The sequence below is a fragment of the Ochlerotatus camptorhynchus genome, unplaced genomic scaffold (genome assembly GCF_037179485.1).
Source record: "Ochlerotatus camptorhynchus isolate MF236.1 unplaced genomic scaffold, CSIRO-AGI_Acam_v1.1 ptg000025l, whole genome shotgun sequence".
NCBI classification, from domain to species: Eukaryota; Metazoa; Arthropoda; class Insecta; order Diptera; family Culicidae; genus Ochlerotatus; species Ochlerotatus camptorhynchus.
The window spans coordinates 44,877-70,429 of NW_027040517.1; positions in this window are offsets into that span (position 1 = coordinate 44,877).

Sequence of the window (25,553 nt, forward strand, 5' to 3'; positions counted from 1 at the left end):
CAACCGCTACTTTTCTATGTGCAATCACTACTGCTTCATATCGGTGAGATAATTTTAAATGCAAATTAACAAAACAAAAAAGATTAAATATAATTAACTGGGGCCTTTTGATAGGAACGGTGTGACTGGCCAGGCCGGGGGTGACGGGTTGAATTCGTGGTCTGGTAAAGGAATTTTTTCGTGGTGAAGGCTACGGAATACTTTACGAGCACTAAGTTGAAGGCAGAAATATTAATTGGCTAAAGAAAACGAAAAAGGACCAAACGACGAATCGGTCCCTTGATGCACGTGCACATTGAAATTTAATAATCACTAAACGGATCCTAAGAGCTGAGAGCACAAATAGATAGGGGAAATGGCTCTAATGTTGGCATATGAATCTAAATATTGGGTCCATCGATACAAATCCTCTGTTTTTAAACTTTAAAAATATGCTTACCTACGATATTTTTGTAGGGGCCAAATATAAGGTCGATATTAGGGACTCTAACCCTATAAATTTAATGAAAAAAAAATCAACCGGTGACGTTGGACAGAACTCTAGGGATCGTTCTAGGAATGTTTAACCCTTCGATATTTTATTTCAGCATCAGTCTAGCCTACATAGAAATGAAGTGTTTGTTTCAATGCAATGCCATTTGCCTGTAGGCAATAATGTGGCGGGTACAAGTAAAATTCCACACTTGGTATCCATCACCGTAGACGATTTTGCACATCGTAAATGTTGCGGCAAATAATAAACCTTACTGGTTTGCAATAAAGCTTACGTTTAATCTATCACTCGCGGCAACGAACCAAACTGTAGGTTGCGAAGAATGGGTTTCCATACAAGGAAAATATGTTGATTGTTATATAAGAGGATTATACATGTGAATTGACGATGAATTAGGAATCGTCATGGTTTGGCAATGTTGAGAACTTTGTTAATTGGGTGTGGTGATTTAATGGTGCTAATAATATGCTATTAGATGAAGATTCATTACTGTAAACTGAGCATGGTTCTTGAGTGCACTAAACATGTATGGTTTAAGTATATGGATCGTGCTTACTCTTAGAATTAGATCTCGAATGTTGAACTCAATCAACGAAGCCATAAGATAACGATATCGAGAACGTAAGTGGCGTTTAATTTTATTCCGCCCGTAAAAAAAATTACGATACCTTGCCGTGCAAAGGTAACGTTTTTGAATCAATTTATATCCATTTATTTTATTAAACATATAAGGTAACGAACCCATAAATTGCCCACTTTCTGACAAAAAATCGCATCGATATGATAAAACACCCATAGTTTGCTTCATGGAAGTACAATAACTTTTTATTCCAGTGATAATAGCAATATAAAGCAGGGTTTAACATAATGATTTTTCAAAGTGTTTTTTGGCGTACCTTGTCTACATTTGCCTCTACAAATCCCTTTTTCGCACACCAAAAAATCACCATCCCGCAAAAAGCATCATATACTAGGGTAGTTTGCCAATTGTTGCGTTAAGTTATGTTGCGAATTCATGAGCTTAAAAACGTGTTTGAAGCATTAATTTCTCCAAATACGTTTGAATACGATTCATGAAGTGTTTCCACAAGTATTCGGTAATTTATATTCGTACCAACTTTTATTATAGCAAATCTTTTTAATCAACTTCAGAGTACAATTGCTGCACGCACCATTTGCATTGGTACGTTATTATTTTACGCTTAATATCTTAATATTGCTCACCCATAAAATATGGCTTAATGTATCTTTGGATGATTTTTTTTTTCAGATAGAAGAAACATTCTGTGAATCTGTTAGATGGTTAAAGGGTGTCCACGATGAAATTGCCACACTATGAAATTGCTCTAACTTTTTAACCGTTGGGTAGAATTTAAAGAAAATTTGGGTGGATTTAGTTCATAGTGCATTATTTACATCCTGCAAGTTTTAAAGTCCTGTGATCAAAACTCGCGGAAATGGAGTCGAAAGAACAGCTCGTGCGTGATAAAATCTTGCGCATTCATCACGAGAGCAAGGATCTCTCGCATCGTTCCATTGCTAAAACGTTGGGAATCGCGAATTCCACGGTGTCGCGAGTGATTAAGCGGTTCGAGGAACGGTTGACCACCGATCGGAAGCCTAGAAGTGAAGGAAAAAGTATTCCGTACAACACCAAAAATCACAACCGCGTAGTTGGGGCCTTCAACCGAAATCCGAACGCCTCCGTTAGGGATGTGGCTAAGAAGCTGCACCTAAGCCGAAGTTTTGTCCAGAAGGCCAAAACTAAGGCTGGGCTTCGAACGTTCAAGGTACAAAAGGCCCCTAATCGCGACGAGAAGCAGAACAAGTCCGCCAAAACCCGTGCCAGGAAGTTGTACCTCAACATGCTGACGAAAGTTGAATGCTGCATCATGGACGACGAAACATATGTGAAGGCCGACTTCAAACAGATCCCCGGCAACCTGTTTTTCACGGCCAAGGATAAGTTCAGCGTTCCGGAGCATGTCCGCACTCAGAAGATGTCCAAATTTGCGAAGAAATTCCTGGTTTGGCAAGCCCTGTGTGCACCTTTCGTGACCCAGGACACGATGAACGGACAGGTGTACATAAAAGAGAGCCTCCAGAAGCGGCTGCTTCCTCTCCTGAAGGCCCACAACGTCCCAACAATCTTCTGGCCGGATTTGGCCTCATGCCACTACTCCAAGGACGTGCTGAAGTGGTATGCGGACAATAAGGTCAATTTCGTGCCGAAAATGATCAACCCTCCCAACACTCCGGAGCTCCGCCCCATCGAGAAGTACTGGGCGATTATGAAGCAGCACCTTCTTAAACGACCTAAGGTAGTGAAGACAGTCGAGGAACTGAAGAAAGTATGGGTTTACATGCAAAAAACGGTTGATTCACAGGTTGTGCAGAATCTTATGGCCGGGGTTAAGGCCAAGGTGCGGGCATTTGCGTATGGACTGTTAATAAAATACGAGTAAAATGGTAAAATGAAGTTTAATAGTTATTTCTCAATCCCTGAAAATTTGATGGCAATCGGATGAAAACTCGAATTTTGCGAATCAATTTTGTGTGTGGCAATTTCATCGTGGACACCCTTTAAACGTAACTGTTCGGTATATTGTACACAGTGATGGAAAAGTTCATCAAAGTTCCCTATGACTCGCGAACTTTTCCCTTGGTGAACTTCGTGAAATATCACGAACTTTTCCAACACTGATTGTACATACAATATCACTTATTTAATTCATTTTATTGGACTGGTCAGCCATGGAAGGAAACTATACGCAGCAGCTGTTGTATACGAAACATGAACAGTATCACAATAGCCAATAATCCAGGACCAAGACTGCCAGGAGCAGTCATGGAGCAGAGATGTCATGCCTCAGAACATCCCAGCGGCGCCAATTGGGATTGAACCCAGACCTGATGGGGTGAGAGGTAATTACGCTTACCACTACACCGCCGGCGCCGCTAGCAACAATGTAATGATATTTAAATTTTTGGGATTTTGTATTGAAAAACATTGATTGTATTGTTTTTGATGTTGTGGTTTTCATGGTTTGTAGCCAGAGGGCGAAATAAGTTTTTAATTTTTGGCTTGAAAATTTTGGCTTTTTTATACAACATATTGAAAAATCAGCAATGTGTTTTTTTGATATTGAGCTATATTTTTGTAAAGTTCTCAAGTTTTGGGTTTTCGCTCAACACTACTTTGCGACTAGACTACTTTGCGTCTCTATTGATTTATAGTGACTGTAACATGGTCTCGACGGCAACTGGGTTTGAACCCAGGCTCTTTGGAGTGAGAGGCAGTTACGCTTAGCACTACACCACCGGAACCGCTTTCATTAAAATCAATAGGATGTTAGTCTCAATGTTGTTCTGCGTGCCTTCGTTGAAAAATATGGCAAAGTTTATTAGCACATGATTTAGGTCGAATGACCAATTACGTGATCACTAGTGCCAAAACAAGCACACTTTCCCTAATGTTTTGTATCTTCTCCACTTAATACTAAAATTAGCTGACGTAGAAATCTTTTAACTGCAGAGAGTTTTTATTTAAATGAAAATTTTGACACAGGTTTCCACATATTTGCCTAGATTGAGTAAATACTTGCGCTTTGTCGTTCTGTAATTTTTTTTTAATTTTATAACAACAAATGAAAACAAATAATTGGTCTGGCAAGCAAGATTTGATTTTATCAGATCTATAGTTTCAACTGGCTGACCTAGGATGAAACCTCCTCAAAAAACATATCAATCAGTGGTAAACTTTCTCTACAATATTTCTCAACGGAAAGTTGGCAGCATTTATGTCAGTTATGTTTTCCTACAGCTAATTAGATTTGCAACAATTGAAAATAAACATAATGGATGTCCCCATGGGCTGTGATTTTTATATAACACAACTATCAAACTATTGCCTCATAGTGTTTGCCTATCGAGTTTACTGAAGTTCTTTATCCCCAATCTATTTATATAATCCTTCATATAATTTTCTTCCTTCCGTAGGATAAGGACAATCCAAACGTGCATACGTCTGTGTTTCCGATGCAGCCTTTAATGTATAGTATAGAGTACCTGTAATTCGAATATGATCTGCGTCACCCACATCGAAACACATGGCACCCACCTGAAAGACGTGTAACGTTATCGTTAGCTTCATCGGATGTGAAATTGTACCGAATGATTGATGTTTAATTTCGCTTGTCAATTCGTAATCAACTGATACTGACAATCGATGTACAGGTGTCAGATCCGAACTACATTGGGCAATATCCAAGCCATATGTTAATGGTTACTTGTAAATATTTTCCGGAATTGCCACCAGCATCAATTATCAGTGCAAACAGGTGCAGAAATGTCAATGTACATATCTACTAACTAAGAGGATTCCCGCATTATAAAGTTGTGGTGCATGTGGTTAACAACAGAACCATTCCCAGTGTTCGATACTGGTGCTGGCTGTTTATCGTTGACACGAATCGGAGCTTGTTTGAGTTATTAATTAGTTGAGTCATGATGGAGTTCACCATCAACCAAAGGTGCTCCCGTTAGGGTAGTTCATATTTCAAAACTGTTCAAAACTTAACTCCACTCCTCATCGTACTTGATGACATACGAGTTGTAGTTAAAAATATGATGCAATTTGCAGGGGTGTTGCACTTTTTATTTTTCCAGGTGATCATTTCTGGTTTAAATGCTCGATATTCGACGCTTGAACATTAATTATGACTTGTAAAATTTTAGAAAAATTCATCCACCCGCCATCAGGCTTCCAGTGCGCGCGCTACCGTATGCGAGACGCAATACGAAAAGTCTCATAATCATAGCAGTCTCATGCGCAAGAGACTTGTAGCACTCTGTTTCTCTCTCTTCAGTTTTGTCGCATCTCACATTCTCATAATGTCTGTGTGTCGCACTGTTTTGTAAGCACAGCACATTTCCGGATGTATGCGTTTCATGAGAACGAGTATCATGCGACGTCGCGTGAGCCGAAGCTCATGCGCTTTTCGCAATGAGACGTCGCTAAGCGACGTTTCAATGCGACATCGAAATAACAAACTCAACTGGAAGACCAACTCGTGTTCTTGATGCGGGGAAAGTGTTGTTGAGTGATGATCTTACGGTGATTCCAGTATATCTCTGGAACCATGTATTGAGTCTGCTTGAATCTATACTAGAAGATATTTCTGGAACCATCTGAAAACTTCACCCCATTTCAAAAGATACATACGAAAAGGGCACAGAAGTCTTCTGTGAACAAACCCTTGCAGTCCCTTATCTCTCACCCGACAACATCACTTATGATTGGACCGCGAGAGTCAAAGCATGCGAAACAGCGCACGGCGATGGCGCCCTGAGAGAGCGCATTGAGATGTTTCAATGAAACAGTCGCATGTGATTGAATACATGCGTCGCATTGAGAGAGCAATGCGATGAGACAAACAAAAATTGAAACGCTCGAATTTGCTGAGAGCGTGTAGCTTGTCGCGCGCATCGTTCTGGTCTCTCTTTTGTACAATAATGTAGCACACCATGGATTTGAGAGTCATGCGACGCTCCGTCTCACAGCTCGCTGTCGCATTTGTGTACGCGTGAGATTTCCGGAAGCCTGCCCGCCATTCACCCTTTTGTCTCATTTTTTGAATACCTAATGCAATTTTTGTCACAGATTCTTACACCCTCATATTCTCCGATGTAATTTGTATACCAAGATTAAGTCATCAAACAACAAACTAATTTAGTTGCGGTTTTTGCCCACATACATTTTCAAACTAACTAACGGTATTGCGACACCTTTAACTCACATCGAATGTAGATGATGCTTGAAGATGACACACTTTTCACTCAGGTGGCGAACATTTTTGAAATTTGAACAGCCCTAGTGCACATGTTTGAATTGAAAACACCATGCTTGAGTACCAACGGGAATGAGTATGGGGAGAACATTTTTATACTCTATTATAGATATTTTAATGGGGAGAGCTGATGTATTCACCATTTGCATTATTATGTAACTGTAATGGTTTATGGTTGCAAATCCTTAATTCATAACTATGGGTGAGTTTGAGCAATGTAGAATTTTTGTTGTAAACGAATGAATATTTTCTTTTGGTTTCCCATACCATTTATTATACTTTCACAATAAGCATATCGATGGAGAAACTATTGCAATTTAATGCTTTTTATAGATTGGACAGCGGTGTAGTTCTTTTTTAAATGCGATTAGTGAAGTATGGTGGGTCAAAAGTACGAACTTAGTTAAAAAAATAAAAATTTCTTAAAACTCAAAGCATTTGGAATCAAACGCATTCCATACCCCTCACCATCCCTCTCCAACGGGGAAGTTTGGTAAAGAGATATGATCAAACCGATTTGTACCTTCATTCATAAAAGTTGTTTAAAAATTACCACTCTAGTCTAGTCTGTTATTTTAAATTAGTATCTTCAACCATTTTTGTTTTTTTTTTAAAGACCTCAAAATGAACTTTAACCTCACTCAAAATATTGCTCCCCTTTACTTTATGATTTACCCGATTTTTCTCAACTTCGAGTTGTTGGTCGTGTGCTATTTTAGGATCAAAACCATTAATAGCTCGTAAAATATAATAGATAGAAACTTATTTCCCGATACAAAATGGCGTATCTAAATAATACAAATAAGTTTGTTGGACATTTCGATGACAAAAACAACAAGGGACAGCCTTATGGGGTTGTACGCAATGGTGATGTAGGACTACGTGGTCTTAATATATAATAAATCTTATAAATAAACATGTTTTAAAACGACAAAAACGGTTATCTAGCATTTAATTCCACTTTATTAATTTTGGAATCCATGACAGATACGTATTTTGACTACAATTTGCAGTCTTCATCAGTGTCATTTCCACTTATAAAAAACCTAACCCCCTTAAGTACTCATCCCTTAGGTAAAAATGTCAAGATCACAGGTATAAAAATGAAACTACAACGTGTAGAACCGGAACCTACCTAACTAATAATAGCCCAAGATTTAAGTAAAGAAGAAAAATCTATACAAATCTCTTATAAGGAATGTTAACTGCAGCAGGAGCTTGTGTTTTGTGTACACGGTAAAAAAATCATCATGTTGATGTAAAGTGATGTGCTGTTGAATTTGCACTACTTGCCAAACATTGCAAATCGATGTGCACGATAAAATCAACACACAGTTCGAAAAAGTAGTGTTAATATCTGTTCAATATGATGCACTTAAATGGAGCGTCACATATCATATACGTTTACATTATATATCATGTAAAGTTCTGACAAATTTCATGCAATGTAGCAAATATTGTATACAAATGCCCATATTTGTAAACAACATTGTTTGCAAGTTGCTCGGTTGCGTGAAATGAAATACAAGTCTACGTGATTGAATGTTTACATCGCATTAAAGTTCAGAATTTTTATCTGTGCAGCAAATCACTTTATTTTAGATTCTATTGCACATCGTTGTTGACTTGTTGTGCTATGAACTCGAAAAGTCAAGCATACTGATCTTAAAAATGTATCACTTTGAATTTAACTAATTTACTTTTTGTGATTACCGAGGTGATAACTACCCAGATCACATGTGTCCAAGTGATATTGAACAACATTACAAGTCTTGTAGTAGAAGCAGTGTTCGGAAAAACTCAAATCACATGCATGAGTTTATGAGCCTATGAGTTTTGCCTTGCAAAATTCAACGTCTCAAAAATCACCCATGAGTTTTCAGGTTCAAAAATTCATTGCTTTATATTTTGGCGTTATTCGTTGTTATTACTATTGTTTGTGCATCAGGGATTGGAAAACTAACACAACATGCATAAGTATGATATCAATTGACGTTTGAGTGGTTTTTATGAGTTTAAAGCTGGAATGATTTTTCGGCGTTGTGAGTGTGAGAGCGTGAATATGCATGAGAATCTCAAGCGTGAATTTTATTTGCCGCATTCGCACGCGAGTTTATTCTCGCAGGGAGTAGAAGTAACATTGAGCAATCAATTTGATAAGTTTGACAATGTTTTGTAATAGAACTTATCTGAATACACTATTATTGAATACAGAAACAATTTAGTAATACTCGCGCTCTAGAATGCAAATTATTTCGGGTGGAAATGGAGAATTATCGCTTTCTTGCTCTTAATTAATTTGTTGTTGACTTCCATCTTCGCGAGTAATGTTTGGCATGTGCGTTTTTGACATTTGCTTCTAAAAGCAAAACTAATCAAATGCAATGGATGAAAACAGTGGTGCCAAATCAAATGATAATCATATTTTAAAAATATTAACATATTTTTCAACGACAAATCACTTTGTCGCATGACAGATTGAGTCAAGTGCAAGAGCATTTGGATTAGATGTGACGACTTTTTACCGTGTAGGAATAGGAATTTGAGCGGGGTTCTCTCTGTTTGTACTCTTTAGTATGACGCGTTTGACATAGATGGCCCACAGCGACTCACGGAGAGCTACTGATTCTGATCAATAGCGGTGCGGCTTCTTCCTCCTTCTATGGATGCCCATGTGGGCTGCAGTCTCCTTGCTTGAAGGCAGCATTTTGTTGTGTACTGGAGAACACCACTACTCAGCACGCGGTGATTTAATAAACACCGTTTGGTGAGACCGGATGGAATTCAACTTTGAAATCTGTGCTAGGGAAATCGCTTTTCGCTGGTAACCGGTGATAATTTTAATTATCATAGCAACAGTTGCACATTCATGCAATTTTCAATGGGGACATTTTGAAAAATGATGAAGTCTTAGATGCGTAGAAAAATTTCTGATCGATCGGTCATAAAATTATTGAAATTGATTCAGGGGCAGCTGAGTTATTAACGTTCAAAATCTTTCATAGTTTTGTTACATGTTCCATTTTTGGTTTTCACAAAGTGTACCCCCATATAGAAATCACAGACGTAGTACTACGTCAAAAATTGCTACCAGAAAATTTATTGACAAAAATTGATTTTTATAGGTCTTCAGACAAAAATCTTAAATAAGTTAAGTTAGCCAGTCTTTGGTATCACTATCTTTATTTTCACATCATATCATTCTTTACCAAATTTATGTTGATACAAGGTTAGAACTACGCAAATAAAACCATGAAAATTTATTTCAAATTTGATTTAGGCCCTAGGACTGAAAACTGGTGGACTAGTGCCATAAAACCGTAAGAGATAGAGAGCAGATGATTTCTGTACAAATGTCGAAAACTATCCCCACGACACGATTTTGCTATCTTGTCCTACATTAAAAATATGTTAACCCTGCTACGTTAATCACGAAAAAGTAAAAAAAAAAAAGAATATGAGAAATTGGCTCAGCAAGACGAAATTTGATGACGTCTGTATGTGCGTCTGTGGCATATGACCATAGAGGTAGCTCTAAGACCAGAAGGTCCCGAAGAAACGTGCTCAACTTTTTGACTCAGCTCTGGTACTCTCTTCGGTCCCAAGCTAATCGATGCACCCCTCGAAACATAGGAAAATCCACGAACCCCTTATTTGATCTGTCAAACTTTCATAGCGAATCAAAACAAATATAGTGTAGTACTAGAGTTTCGAGTAGAATGGGGTACGTTAATCGTTTGCTTGGGACCAATAGGCTAGTCAAGAAGTAGCCCTTTCTTCGACAAATATAGGTAAGTAGATCCTACTCAAACTTAGATTGTTCAGAAATAACGTGCACCCCGCGGTCCTTTGGCCACTAACTGAACAATTCTGTGATACATGCATCAATAATATTTACTTTTTTGACAAATCTCAGGTAATCATGACAGAGAGGTGGTGGGCATTTTTTTTTTCATTGCCTGGTTCATCAAAGCAGACTTTGAAAATCCGATTATATTCAACTATTCCCCAAGACACTCAACTATTCCCCAAGACAACTATTCCCCAAGAATCACAACAAAAATTAATCTAGTGGTAACAAAATGATAACAGACGTTGATATGATATGATTATAACAAAAATATAACAAAAAAGATATTATCTATCGCGTTCAAAAATTTACATCTATAACAGCCGTTGTTATAAATTAGATATAAAAATTGCCATATTTTGGCAGTGGTTATGCCATTTCTTTTTCACATTTTTGGAATCTAAGTTAAATAATTAATTGCAAATAAAGTTTGACAATAATTCGTAAATCTTATTATTTCTTATTATTTATACGCAGATGCCTCTAATGATTGTTTGTCATTGTTGACATAATCATAAAAATAGTGGATAAACTTATATTGTGGAATCATTAATGCACATTTTATGTATTGATAGAAATTATAACTGACTTTGTTGTAATTCTAATAAGAGAAAACTTCGCACAGACCACTTTACCCTAATATATCAATATATAACACGCGTTGACATAAATATCAACCATGGAAATAATTGCGTTATCATTTTGTTATGCCCTTCTGATCGGGCAGATGGTAATTTACCGGGAAAATATCTATTTAGGCTTTTGAAATGGGTTGAAGCTTTAAACAATGTTGCTGAAATTTTGTGTTTTAAATTATTCTAACAAATATACCATGATCTTAAAACTCCAAGCATTTGGAATCAAAATAATTCCATTCGCAGGAACACTAACTCAAGGCTTACATCTTTCTCTTACGCAGCTTTGATGAATTTTCAGTTCATTTGTAGCTAGAACGGTGTTTTAAGAACAGTGTTAAAAACTAGTTGTTGGCAAACGTTCGATACAGCAATGGGGCAAAAGTTCGCAAACTTATTGGCAGAAACAATTCTTATATTGTTCCGGACAAAGATTCTGGAAAACGGTGACCGATGCTCGGATAAATATTTGACGACGTTCCCGGTCGTGACCGTCGTAGGTATTTTGCTCCTGTTGAATTTAAGCTCAAACGGGTCCATTCCTGTAGCGGTGCCTAACTGTCAGCATACCGAGACAAATTCATTCGAATACATTCATTCAAATCAAATTAAATCGATAATTTTGCTTACATTAGAACCTGTCACATTAGAACAAAGTCTACTTTGATGAAGAGGGCAATGAAAAAAAATGCCCGCCACCTAACTGTCATGACTACCTGTGATTTATCAAAAAAAAAGTAAATATTGTTCTATGCATCTTCCTGATCAATCAATTAGTAGAGTAAAGCGTATCCACAATTCAATTTACAAACGTTAACTCACATTTTACTTCATTCATATCCACATAGCACCGCGATAGAATAAGGACGGTCAAAAATGCATGCATGGTGCGATTGCACATAGCGAACGAACCGAACATGTGTTTTGCTGAGTTTCCTTTTTCTAGACTCGGCACAAACTCGGCACACCTAGACTCGAACTAGTAGAACCAGAAAGGGCAATAAAAAGTGTCCAATATCATAACACTTATATCGATGAGCGCGTAAAACCAAATCAGCCAAAATTGTTCAATGTTTGTCAACACCTTCCCAGGCATCTCTTTCCTATCTCTTTTTAATACACTAGATTTAAAGAAAAGTCAATTGTAACCGTAGAAAATATTGAAGCCGTTTTCGGCTATATAAACTCTGTAAATCTTATGAAATAAAGATAGTCTTCTTCAAACACGACTCTGACTTCAATGCGATCACAATTAAAATTCAGAATTTTTATCTGTGTAGATACCACTAAGTCTAAGTCTTGAACGTCCGCCGCGACTATTCACTTTCGTATGAAACAAGTTCTACCGCGATAAACCACGGTGTTGTTGTGTGATGTAGTTCTGTAACACGCCAGCATCGTATAATATCATAGCTGCGTGCATCGAAGAATCCGCATAACCTTATACCCCGTACAGACTATGGCTTATATCATGTAATATAGGCTGCCTTGCAATGAGCACTCATACATCTAGTTTTCACTGGAAATCCTATGTATGAGTGCTCATTGCAAGACAGCCTATATTACATGATATGTCTGTACGGGGTATTAGATAATGCATCTAAAGCGGACGTTACATGTCAATATATTCACAATAATAGCCCATACAAACAGACATAACACATTGAATTTTTTTTTTTGTTAATTACTTTATTTGTACAGGCTCATTCGAATAAACTTTACAGAGCCAAGTTATCATTTTGTTTATACATTATAAATGTCTTAAATCTAAAATTAAAGGATTGGAACCGATTACTCGCGGTCTTCTCGAGGTTAGTGGATGACAATTGTTTGGATCGGGAGAGGGAAAAGGAGATTTGGAAAATGATTTATGATTCAAAAATTTCACTATTTCTAAAACAAATACTTAATCCTATCGACGTTATATCAACTCTGTAATTATACAATTATTACAGAAACAAATCTACAAAAAAAAAATACACACGCACATACAAAACACAAACTAAACACAAGGTTAATCAAACTTACAATCTATGGTTAATATTCTTCAAGAAAACATATATGAGTTGCATAAACTCCAGATCGCGTCTAGCCAAAATATCCCGAACTGGAACATTAGGTTGTCTACCTCGAGCCCGAAGGGAATCGTACAACTCGGATCTGACTCCACGGTGCTCAGCACATGACCAAATAATGTGATCTGCGTCCTGGTAACCTTGTCCACATTCACAGAGATTACTGTCCCCCAGCCCAACACGGAACAAGTGGGCGCTTAGTGAATAGTGATTGGACATGAGGCGAGACATCATACGAATGAAGTCTCGACCCACATCCAACCCCTTGAACCAAGGACACTTCGACACCTTAGGGATGATTGAATATAACCATCGTCCCAAACTCCCTTCACTCCATTTATTTTGCCAGCTGGCGAGGGACTGTTGACGATAAATGAAGAAAAATTCGTCGTAGGCGATTTGTCGATCGTAAATATCGCCTTCCATAGCGCCCACCTTTGCAAGCGAGTCCGCCTTCTCATTGCCCGCAATCGAGCAATGAGATGGGACCCATGCAAAGGTGATGACAAAAGATCTTAAAGATAAAGCACTTAGAAGCTCTCGTATTTTCATGAGAAAATACGAGGAGTGCTTTACCGCCCTCATGGAGCGAATAGCCTCGACAGAACTGAGACTATCCGTAAAAATAAAATAATGATCTGGTGCAAGTGAGGCGATCGTTTCTAGCGTATAATGTATTGCCGCCAGTTCCGCAACATATACGGAACAAGGAGCATGAAGCATTCGAGAGGCGCTATGAAATTCGTTATAAATACCAAAACCTGCGGACGCCTCTATTAGTGATCCATCTGTGAAGAACGATCTTGCGGAATCAACTTGGCCAAACTTTGCAGCGAAAATTGACGGAGCAATCATGGAACGATGATGCTCTGGGATTCCGCGAATCTCTAGCGTCATTGATAAATCAAAATGGACAGAACTGTCGAAGTCGGAGAAGCAAACACGATAGGGATTATGCTGCGAAGGGCTGACATCCTGTGTTATGTACACGTAGTACAATGACATAAAACGAGTTTGAGGGTTTAGCTCAAGAAGCTTCTCAAAGTTTGCAATCACCAGTGGGTTCATAACTTCGCAACGGGTGAGGAGCCTGAGGGACAATTCCGAAAACCGATCCGATAGTGGCAACATGCCCGCCAACACTTCTAGACTCATCGTATGAGTCGAGTGCATGCATCCTAACGCGATACGAAGACAACGATACTGGATACGTTCCAGTTTGATGATGTGCGTTTTAGCCGCCGACTGGAAGCAAAAACTACCGTACTCTAGCCAGAGCCAGAGCCAGAGCCAGAGCCAGATTGACCGCCCACGGTTGCTGCTCTGTTATTACCAGATCAGCTGCAATTACACAGAGAACCAACAGATGATGTTTGGGACTAACATTCATCCTCAATGTGTAAGAACTGGAGATCTAATATTTAGCAATACCAGCGCCGGCCGTGTCCGAATGCAGGTCAACTAGGGAATGGGAAGGAATGTGTTGACGTGGTACTCGCTGTGAAGGAAACCGAGAAATCCTCTGCGCTTCCACGAGAAATCACTGGGATATTGGATGTGGGGAAAGGTTGCACGCACACGCAGGGATCGTTTTTTGGTAGAGCGATTATAATACACAAACACACACACACACACACACACACACACATGCGCGCGCACTCATCCAATTTCTATTTTTAGATCAGGACCCACACTGTGGTAAAGTGATGCGATCGGTGTTAAAGAAGAATTTGTTTTCATTAAAATCTAGTGGGTATATAGAATAAGGCAAAGTGAAAAATTGCAAGGAAGGGGACGGGCCTGGGATTGAACTCCCGACCTTCTGCTCAGTAAGCAGAAACGGTAACCACTGAGCTACCGAGCCTCGTCTTGGAAGCAAAAACTACCGTACTCTAAAACCGATAAAATCGTTGTCCGGTACAACGTTAGAAGATCTTGCGGATGGGCTCCCCACCACGTTCCGGTAATTGTTCGGAGAAAATTGATCCTTTGTTGGCATTTCCGCTTCAGATACTCAATGTGGGATCTCCAGGTGCATTTTGAATCGAACCAGACCCCAAGATATTTGAAAGACATAGAATGAGTGATCGGTTTACCCAAAAGTTGAAGCTTTGGTTGTGCTGGGCTATGCTTCCTAGAAAAAACGACCAACTCAGTTTTCTCCGTGGAGAATTCGATACCTAGCTGGATAGCCCAAGTAGACAAATTGTCTAAGGTATCCTGTAAGGGTCCTTGCAGGTCGGCCTCTCTGGGTCCTGTCATAGACACTACTCCGTCATCTGCAAGTTGTCTCAACGTGCAGTTGTCCCTTAGACAATTGTCAATTTCTCTGACGTAGAAATTATACAGAAGGGGGCTTAAACATTGTGACCGACGACTTTCGGGTCACAATAAATTGTTTGGTGGAAAGGCCAGTTGGAGGTTTAGACACACTGGAAAATTGTAAATATTTATGTTTTGTGTCGTCTAGAATTTCCCTGGTGCTCGAATGTAAAATAAATGTCTGTCTCCGCTTGGTATAGTGTTTGAGTGACGTTTATTGTGCATTTTGTAGTTTTAGGGTGTATACAATTAACTATATTTTTAAAAGATGGCCCATGTAGTGCCCACCTCAGACGGTGACCGTGGCTAGACCAGTTACCAGAGGCTTAGTTGGAGGTCCTTCTGACCTCTAAAATCATAAAGCAGTTAATTGTATACCTCCTGGTTGGTATCCCGTGTATCAAAATATTTGTTTTGATTTTTGTTGTTACTCCGGCTGTAAATATTAGATTATTTATTTATTTATTTATTTATTTATTTATTTATTCAATATTTTTCATATTTATTTATTTATTTGCGGAAGCAAGTGTTAGGGATTTTGAATTTGTGAAGGCTATGCATGCAGCCACTTTGTCGGAGTAAATGAGTAGTTTGTTTATGATACCAACCGAAACCATTTTAGTGTGTAAGTTTTCGTACCGTCATCACGCCTGTCATCGTTCCGTCATCGTTCCGTCATCGCTCCTGTCATCGGTCGTCCATCATCGTGATTCATCGTCATCGTCGTCATCTTTGTGTGTGTTGTGATGATAATCATCATGGGGTCGCTTCAATTGCGCTGACTCATCGACCGCTATAAAAAGAGGCGGTCGAATAGAGTCAGGCCTCTTTAAGAAATTAATAGTCCGGAGGAGTGACGGTCAGTGTCGGTTTACGGAATAGTACACTTAATGCTATCCGTTAAAGTTCCATGTGAAAGGTGTTAAATTGAGTAGAAAAAAAAACCACAGCTAAAATACCGTGTAGTTTTCACACCTAATAATAAAAGTGAAAGTGCAGGGTGACGATGAGAGACACCACGAACAGCTAAGAAAAATAGTGCACCAATAGTCAAAAAGTTAGTTCTAGCTGCGCTAGTCTCACGTCATCCATTAATGCACTGAAGAAACCAAGCGAGCCAGTGGTGTAACAATACAACTGCAGTACAAAATACTTAGAAGTGGTCGAGCGAACAGTAAAAGTGAACTTTTAAAGAAATGGTATTTCGCCAAGACTGTGGCTGTCTCGCTCAACGATGGTGCAGGCTTGCTTGGTAGACCACTAAACAATTTTGCGCGCGCGTTTGGTACCACTCCCCGGACTCGGAACTGTGGCCTTCAATCCATTGGCCTTACCGACAGTGTTGTGATTCCCTAACTAATTGTGGGAACTGAAGCGAAGAAACCCCAGAAGAAGAAACCTCAGAAGAAGAAGAACAAGAAGTCGCTGTGTTCCGGAGATTCAACGGTAGCAGTCAGTCCCGATGTCCCAGCATGTCGACCATCGAACGGCCGCACCGGTGAGCTCCCAACAGAAAACATGTTAATAAACGGTTAAAATTAAAACCAACTTTGCAACTAATTCTCTCCCTAATAAAAATGTCTGGCCGTCTAAACCTCAACTGTTCTATTTTCATTTAATTATTTCTAAGAAAATCTTGTTTTCCGCCATCTTATTTGTGAAATTCCGCCTTTCCACCAACATTGGGATGAAAGTTTGCCCCATTGTGATTTTTCCAGGAGATCAACCGTATATACGACCCTGAATGGTAAGGTAGGTTAAGCACCCCATACACGCCTTAACCTTTACCTCACCAATAACTATCAATTGGCGCCCAACGCAAAATTTTGGAAAAAGTGGTTTTCTTTATGGCCTGAAGAAAATCCCTTTTTCTAATGGTCTCCCGGAGAAATTTCAATTAATTAAAAATCAATTTCAATAATCGCGTGGTCATCAGTTCGATTTTGTGACTTCAAATTAATTCGTTGTGAAGATTTTGATAAATCGATTTGTGGATTGTTGCGAATGATGATAAAAAAACCACGTAAATGCTCCCGTCATGATTGTTGAGTTTAATTGCAAATCAGAGGTTTGATCCACTTTATTAAATTAGAGCTCATTCTAGCCCTTCGTAGTTTTTCAAAAACTCTATTGGTGCATAATATCATCATACAATATTCTCTTATTTTTAGTATTTTCGTAACAAATACTGGCAAAATACAAATTTTTCAAATTTTTCCTAAAGGAAACTGAACCTGTGATAAATTATAATATTTATTTTGTGTTTCTTGTGATATTTATTCAGATGCTATTTATTATATTTATTTAGATTAGTATTTATTAAATTATTTCTTTATTTATAGAAATATTTATTTATTTAAATACTTATTTATTTACAGAATTATTTATTTATTATATATTTATTTTCAATTTATTCTTGAATTTATTTACATACCTAGAATAACTGAATGCAAGATTTATTTTTGAATTAAATAATTCTAAATCCAAAAAAGCTGAAATGGCTTCTACACGCCTTACATTTGATCAAGCTAGTGAGCTAATTTTAAACTGGTATTATGGCATGCAAGTAGAATTTCTCGATGCAGATGAACTTGATTGGGAGCTGGAATCTCGCTCTGTATTGATGGACAACAATCTCAATACATATCAAAAGCGAAAATGGTTGAGAGAAAGTCTCAAAACCGAAAAAGAGCGATTGATAGGAATAAACGGACGAGCTGTCGTAAGTGATTTGAGTTTGGAAGTAGGTAATTGCAAGCAGAAGTTTGTTGACATCAAGGAAATGTGGCATACGATAGATAATGAGCATGAAATGAAAATTTATACCGCTCGTCTGCTACATGTAGGCGCTCGTATTGTTTTGATGTTGACTTCGGCAAAAGATTCACCAAATCCACACTCTCATTTACAAAATGTGTTAGTAGAATTGGCAGAGCTGTTGGAACCTGTGTACAACCCACAAGATCCGGAAATCCCAGAAGAAAATGACGAGGAACCAGGGGATGGTCAGAGCGAAAATAATGACGAACCACTACCAAACCCCAGACCCAGAACGACCATATTAAGTCAGGAAGACCTTGATTGGATTCATTCGCTACAAAACAGGATAATGGACCTAGAAGGTGAACTTCGACGCAAACAGGGAAAGGATATGGGAACCCAAACCACTTCCGAACATGCTCAGCATCCAGAAGTTTACCACAACCCCTTTCCTAACTCCTTACCATCCTTTTGGCCACCTCATCCTCAATATCCAGTTCATTCAGAGTTTGATTTCTACAACCGAAATCAAAGACCATTCTCGTTAGAAAATCACCCTACCTCGAACAATAGCTTTGCTGATCAACACAATTTCCCATTCCGCAGTTCAGATCCCAACCCTAGATCCCATCACAGAACATCGTTAGATTCTCGACCACTGAATCCAACAATGCGTCCGCTTCCCAACGAATACCGACCACAACCAAACCCGAATCCAAATCCCGTTCCTCCTCATCCAAATCCCCTTCCTCCTCATCAAAATCCATATCGTCATTATCCACCCTCTCAGTATCCCGAACCGTATCAAACTCGCCATACTTTACCGGTTTCCAAATGGAACATAGCGAAGTACAGTGGGGATGATCAAGGTCTGAAACTGAATGAGTTTCTGGAACACGTTCAAGCTTTATCGCAAGCAGAGCATGTTTCGGAACGAGAACTGTTCGAATCAGCTGTGCACTTGTTTACTGGATCAGCGTTAAAATGGTATATGAGCCAACGTTCGACAGGCAGACTCATGCATTGGCAACACCTGGTATTCGAGCTTCGTAGAACATACATGCACCCGGACTTGGACGCTTTGATTAAGATGAAAATCTATCAAAGGCGTCAACAAAAATACGAGTCATTTCACGAGTTCTATTTTGAAATGGAGAAGATGTGCAAAGGCCTCAAAATCCAATATCAATCTGAGTAAGAAATTAACCAGTAATAGACCCCCATACGGTAGTAGAAAATACACAACTTAATAGCAGCAGTGACAATGTCGCCCATTTTCAGGGTCAGTTGTTTATAAACAGTTGCTACCGCGTCGTCAGCGATGCGCGCTGGCTTAACTAGGTGCTTCGCGAAAGGTCAAAGTAAACATTGGTGAGTAAGCATCCTACATAGCCGTTCCTACCGCGAGGAGCATTAATTCTTGTTAAAAAAACAGACACCGACTTTCCAAGAGAAAAGCTATGTGCCTCGCTTTATATGTACATACTGGAGAAAAACTATTGTGTAGAGTTTAAGTAACAAATTCATGTATAAAAGGTTTCGAATAATAAAGAATCGGGGCAGTTGTTCTGATGAGTTATTATCCGAGGTTTGCTAGGTGCGGACGAGCACAGTTCCAACCTCAGGATAACTGATTCATCAAAGAGCTTTTTCCATACAGTAGAAATGGAATTGCACTGTCTTTCATTTTACGGAGAAAGAAAGACCACGCGAGTTGTTGCTCTACGTTGGGCACTTCAACACGGGAGTGAAACATGGATGCGCAACGGAGTATGGGCGCTTCATCTGGTGACAGCGGAAACTAAACCGCTATTTTCAAGTGTTGGAACGCCAAAATTTCGACTGGCTAAAATCAGTAAGTGTTAAAAAAAACCAAAAAGTGACTTTGATTAAATTACAAAAAAAAAGGAAAAAGTGAACTAGTGATTAATAAAGAGTACAGCACATTGGTGCACATCTGGTCAACTATAAAGATATGGGGACTTCATCCTGCTCCTGATAGGGTGAGTACACAGTTAAAAAAAATGTGTTAAGTTCTATTCTAGATTATGTGTGGAGCGTCTCATATCATACAAGTGAACATTATAAATTGATTAAAGTTCTGATACGTTTCAAGCAATGTTTTAAATATTGTACATTTAATCTTTGTAAGCAATATTTCTTGCAAGATGCTGGATTGCGTGATATGAAATATAAGTTTCCACTCATCAATGTCTACATCATAAGTAAAATTCAGAATTTTTGCGGTGTAATTATTATCCTTTTTTTTCAACCACTTTAAGGGAACGTTAAATTAATTTCAACAAATTTAAAAGGCCAGCAGGCAAATTTAATTAATAAAGCACAAAACATGAAACAAATAATTTTGTCTTGAATTTACGCTGAAAGCGTTTTTGATCCAAATAAATTCGCGAAAACGGAAGATAATAGCAATATCCATAATTTAATAAGAGACTGAGAAACAGTCGCATTTTTTCTCGTTTGCTTCGAAAAACAAACAAAAAAATGGCAGAGTTCCCAACTGAAAGAGCTATTCAATGCATTCCAGAGTTCAGAGGCGCAGCCTCAGAATTACCATCATTTCTATACCAGTGTGATTTCTTCGCTAAGAAATTGCCAGTTGAAAAATCGCATGAACCTTTAATTCAGGTAATTTTGATGAAATTGAAAGCTCCGGCATCAGGGTATTTCAAACGCATTTATGCAGAAACATGGCCCGAAGTGAGAACCAATCTCGAAAGAGAATTTGGGACAAATATTAAACTGGAAGAAATTTTTCAGAAAATCGAAACTTTGGAGCAAGGACCAAACGAATCCTTTCAAGATTACAAAGATAGGGCATTAACATTAAAAGAACACGTGGATGAATATGAAGAAAATAATGCCAAAGACAGAGAGTCATATGCACTACGGAATTTGAGGATACATTTTTTGGGAGGTTTGAAAAATAGGAACTTGAAAAATATGGCAAAATCACAGAAAAATAACACCTTCAATGAACTAGTCAAATGTTTACAGGAAGAGTGTATCTACGAAAAACAAATTGAGGATATCGAAAAAAGACTTCAGTGTATTCACATCGCTGAAAAATCAAAATCACAAAGGAACCGAAATAATTGGGATAATCATGTTAATCAACCCAAATATTTTAACCGGTATCAACGAAAACATCAACAAAACAATTCGTTTGATAGAAAATTCAGACCTCATAGAGATTTTCCGAATAATTTCGTTAGGTCTAATCAATGGCCGTTCAATGGAAATCAAAATGGTTACAGGGGCACGAGTTACGAATACCAAGAAAATAATAATTTTAGCAGAAATATGAATAACAATAATTCACCGAATAGGTCAGACAATTACAACAGGAATGATAACGGAAACTACAACATAAATTACCAAGGTGATTACAGCAATAGATACAATGACGAAAACCGCAGAGATAATTTCAACACAAGACATAAAAAACTAAAATTCCGGAATCCTGGAAAGACACATGTTACAGATTCCCAATGTTTTCACGCTGGGATAAAATTTGACCCAATCGTTACAACAAAGCATAAATATCCAATGTTCGGTGGAAATAACGGAGATTTCTACTGGTATATGTCAACAGCAGAAAACCCGGAGTTCTTTTGCAGATACTATTTTAACACAAGTAAAACCGAAAATTTTATGCATAAAAGTATAGCATTGAAAGTGGGAGCAAAACTGATTAACCCACTTAGTGTGGCATATACAGAGATAGACGGAGAAGAAGAAGAATCATTTGGAGACATTTGGGTCAATTTAAAAATAGGCAGAAGTAACATACCAATAAAATTTAACTTAGTTCATAATTTAGCTGTACCAGCTACGATAGGCACAGCATTCGCAAGAGATCATATTGAAAGTATAGGTGGGAGCTTCAGATTTGCAATCTTCAAAAGCTTCTCTCATCTTATAAATAAAAAATATATTGATTATATACATAGAGAAAGTAGTGTGAAAGACATTAAACGATATGTGGAAATTGAACCATACGTTTTTAAAAAGGACATGGTAGGAATCACAGCGGATGAAAATATAATTGAGAGAAATAAGGAGCTCTCAAGTAAAAATAGTCATGAAATAGAATTAAATTTTCATGCAATAATGGGGAAACAAAATAAAAATAAGCAATATAATAACAGCGAATCACCCCTTTATAATATAATATCAAATAAAATAGCACTTAGAAAAATCTATTCTAGAGATAACTTATTTTTTGTCGAGATACCTACATCTAATAACCCCGCATATAGGCTGAGATGTTTACTCGATACAGGTTCATCAGTAAATCTGCTCAGATATGAAGCAGTCAAATCGCTAAGAATAGACCAAGTAAATACAAATGATACTATAACAATAGCAGGAATCGGAGGAAATACAAAAACAATGGGATCAGTTAATATAGGTTTAATCATAGGAAACATAGTATTCCCAGCAAAATTTCATTTAATGACACATTTATTAGTACCATGTATACTCGGAGGAGAGTTCCTTCAAAAACATGTAGCACAAATTGGAAGAAATTTTGAATATGCTATTTTTGAGCTTGACACTTGCAAGAAAAACTATAAAGAAGACGAGTGTAAAGATTTTACACAAGTCCATACATTCAATGGAATGGAAATAGATGACCCGTTGGAAAATGATTTTTATCATGAAGAATATAATGAAGAAGGAAGTGAATATGACGACAGAGAAATGTTGGACTTAAATGCTGACATAGACTACGATATTGTCAAATACAAAAATATTAAAATGCTTCAAGGACACGAACGATATAATAAAATCTTCGAACAGATCGAACTTGATCATTTATCACGAAGCGCTTTAGAATCAATTGAATCAATTTTAAGTAATTTTAGTGATGTGTTTTTTCTTGAGGGTGATAAACTGACCCATACAGATGCGGCAGTGCACGAAATAGAAACTTCAACGAACGTACCCATTAATAAACGGCAATACAGATTCCCAGAAGCAACAAAAAAGCAAATTAATGAAGAAATCGAAGAAATGTATAGGCAAGGGATCATCAGACCAAGTAAAAGCCCGTGGAATGCACCAGTTTTGTGTATACCAAAGAAGGACTTGGATTCAGCTGGAAATAAGAAATATCGAATTGTAGTGGACTTTAGGGCTTTAAATTTGATAACTAAGCCTTTTGTATATCCAATTCCACTCATCAATGAAATCATGGATAATCTTGGAGATAGTGTATATTTTTCAACATTGGATTTAAAATCAGGATTTTATCAAATCCCAATCGATCCAAAAGATGCCGCTAAAACAGCCTTCTCAACCCCAAAAGGACACTTTGAATTTACAAGAATGCCTATGGGATTAAGGAATAGCCCATCAACTTTTCAAAAATTAATGAATACGGTACTATACGAAATCGGAGATGTTCGAGCCGTTGTTTATCTGGATGATGTCATCATTTCAGGAAGAACAATCGAAGAACATAATGAAAACTTATATAAAGTGTTGCAAGGACTACGCAGACATAATTTAAAATTGGAACCGGTAAAATGCAAAATTTTGAAAACAGAAATCAAATATCTTGGTCATATAATAAATCAATATGGTATCAAACCAACCAAAGAAAATGTAGAAAGTATACAATTGATGAAAAGTCCATCTACAGTGAAAGATGTTCGATCATTTTTAGGTACAATTAATTTTTATGGAAAATTCATTCCCAACATTGCAAAGTACAGGAAACCTTTGAACGATTTATTGAAGAAGAATGTAAAATTTGTATGGACACGTGAATGTGAGGAAGCTTTCGAAATGCTTAAAACATGCCTCATATCTGAACCTTTGTTAGTAAGGCCTAATTATGAGGATACATTTGTCATCACCACAGATGCTAGCAATTACGCGATAGGAGCGGTGTTATCTAATGAGAAAACTGTCGATAGACCGATCGCCTTTGCGAGCAGGGCATTAATAGGTGCAGAAAGTAGATACCATACAATCGAGAAAGAATTATTAGCGATCGTTTGGGCGGTTGACTATTTTAGACATTTTATATTTGATCAAAAATTCATTGTTTACACAGATCACAGGCCTCTAATTTCAATTTGGCGGTTAAAGGAAACGTCACCCACATTAACAAGACTGCGACTTAAGTTGCAAGGTCTTAAATGTGATATACGCTACAAACAAGGGAAAGAGAACATTGTTGCAGACTTTTTGTCAAGGCTACCATGCACGAAGGAAAACAAAAACGTCAACCAGATTCAACCAACAAGTTATTGTCAGGGGCAATCAATGTTACAACGCTGTAAGGTTAAAAAAGGTAGCGTAGACATTAAGAATCAACAACATACGTCGGTAGAACAAGAGCAGGTAGTTGCAGTCGTTACGCGACAGCAGCAAAGAATGCAGAGGCAGACAACCCAAACAGAAATAAACAACAAGCGATCAAGCGATTCCACTGACCAATATTTGAGAACTGACCAACCTCAAAGGAACTCAGTTTTTAATGAATTAGTTAACATGGATATAAGTGACAATGGAAACACCACAAAGAAAGATGATAACCATAATTTATACAATGATTTCAAAGCAAGCGTAGAACAATCATTAGTAAACACAGATGAACTTATGATTTCAGGGCAATTAACTAATGACTCAGCAGATGCTACAATAGTTATATTAAATAGTAGATCAGCCTACAAGGAAATTTCAACTCTGTGTAATTTACCACATGGGTTGAAGGATTATGACAAAAATGGAATTATAAATATACCAAACGAAAAGATTGCAGGATTGATTATCGAGGGGAAAAATAACTCTTTGCTCAATGGTAAAAGTTTCCTAAAGAAACTCAATAGGAGCTTTATGGAAGGTCCTGACTATCTAAAGCAAGCAAAACATGTCCATATATTATCATTTCGCAAAATAAAACAGTTTGAAGTATTACAAATGATACAATTCATATCATTGAAATTTGATAAGAAAATGTCTTTGTACAATGCAGACTCCGAACGTATTCAAATAGAGGGTGAAGAAATTGAAACAATTTTACGAGAATTTCATGACGCACCCCTAGGTGGACATGTAGGAGCAAAACGTATGCGAAAGAGAGTTGGATCTCTTTTTACATGGAAAAATATGAGACGAGACATTGAAGATTATGTAAGAAAATGCGATTCGTGTCAGAAAAACAAAATTTGCAAGTCCAACAAAATTCCAATGAAAATAACTACAACAGCTACAGAACCGTTTGAAAAATTATTTATGGATATCGTTGTTTTACCCGAATCGGAATGGGGTAATAAATACGGATTAGTCGTTCAGGATGATCTAACCAGATATTTAATTGTCGCATGTATGGAAAATCAGGAAGCACAAACAGTAGCAAAAACTTTTGTCGAAAATGTGATCTGTAAATTCGGGTGTCCAAAAGAAATAGTGACCGATCAAGGTGCGAACTTCATGAGTAACCTCATGAAAAACATATGTAAAATTTTGAAAATTAAAAAAATCAACACAAGTGCATACCATCCACAGGCTAATTTAGTGGAACGTTCAAAC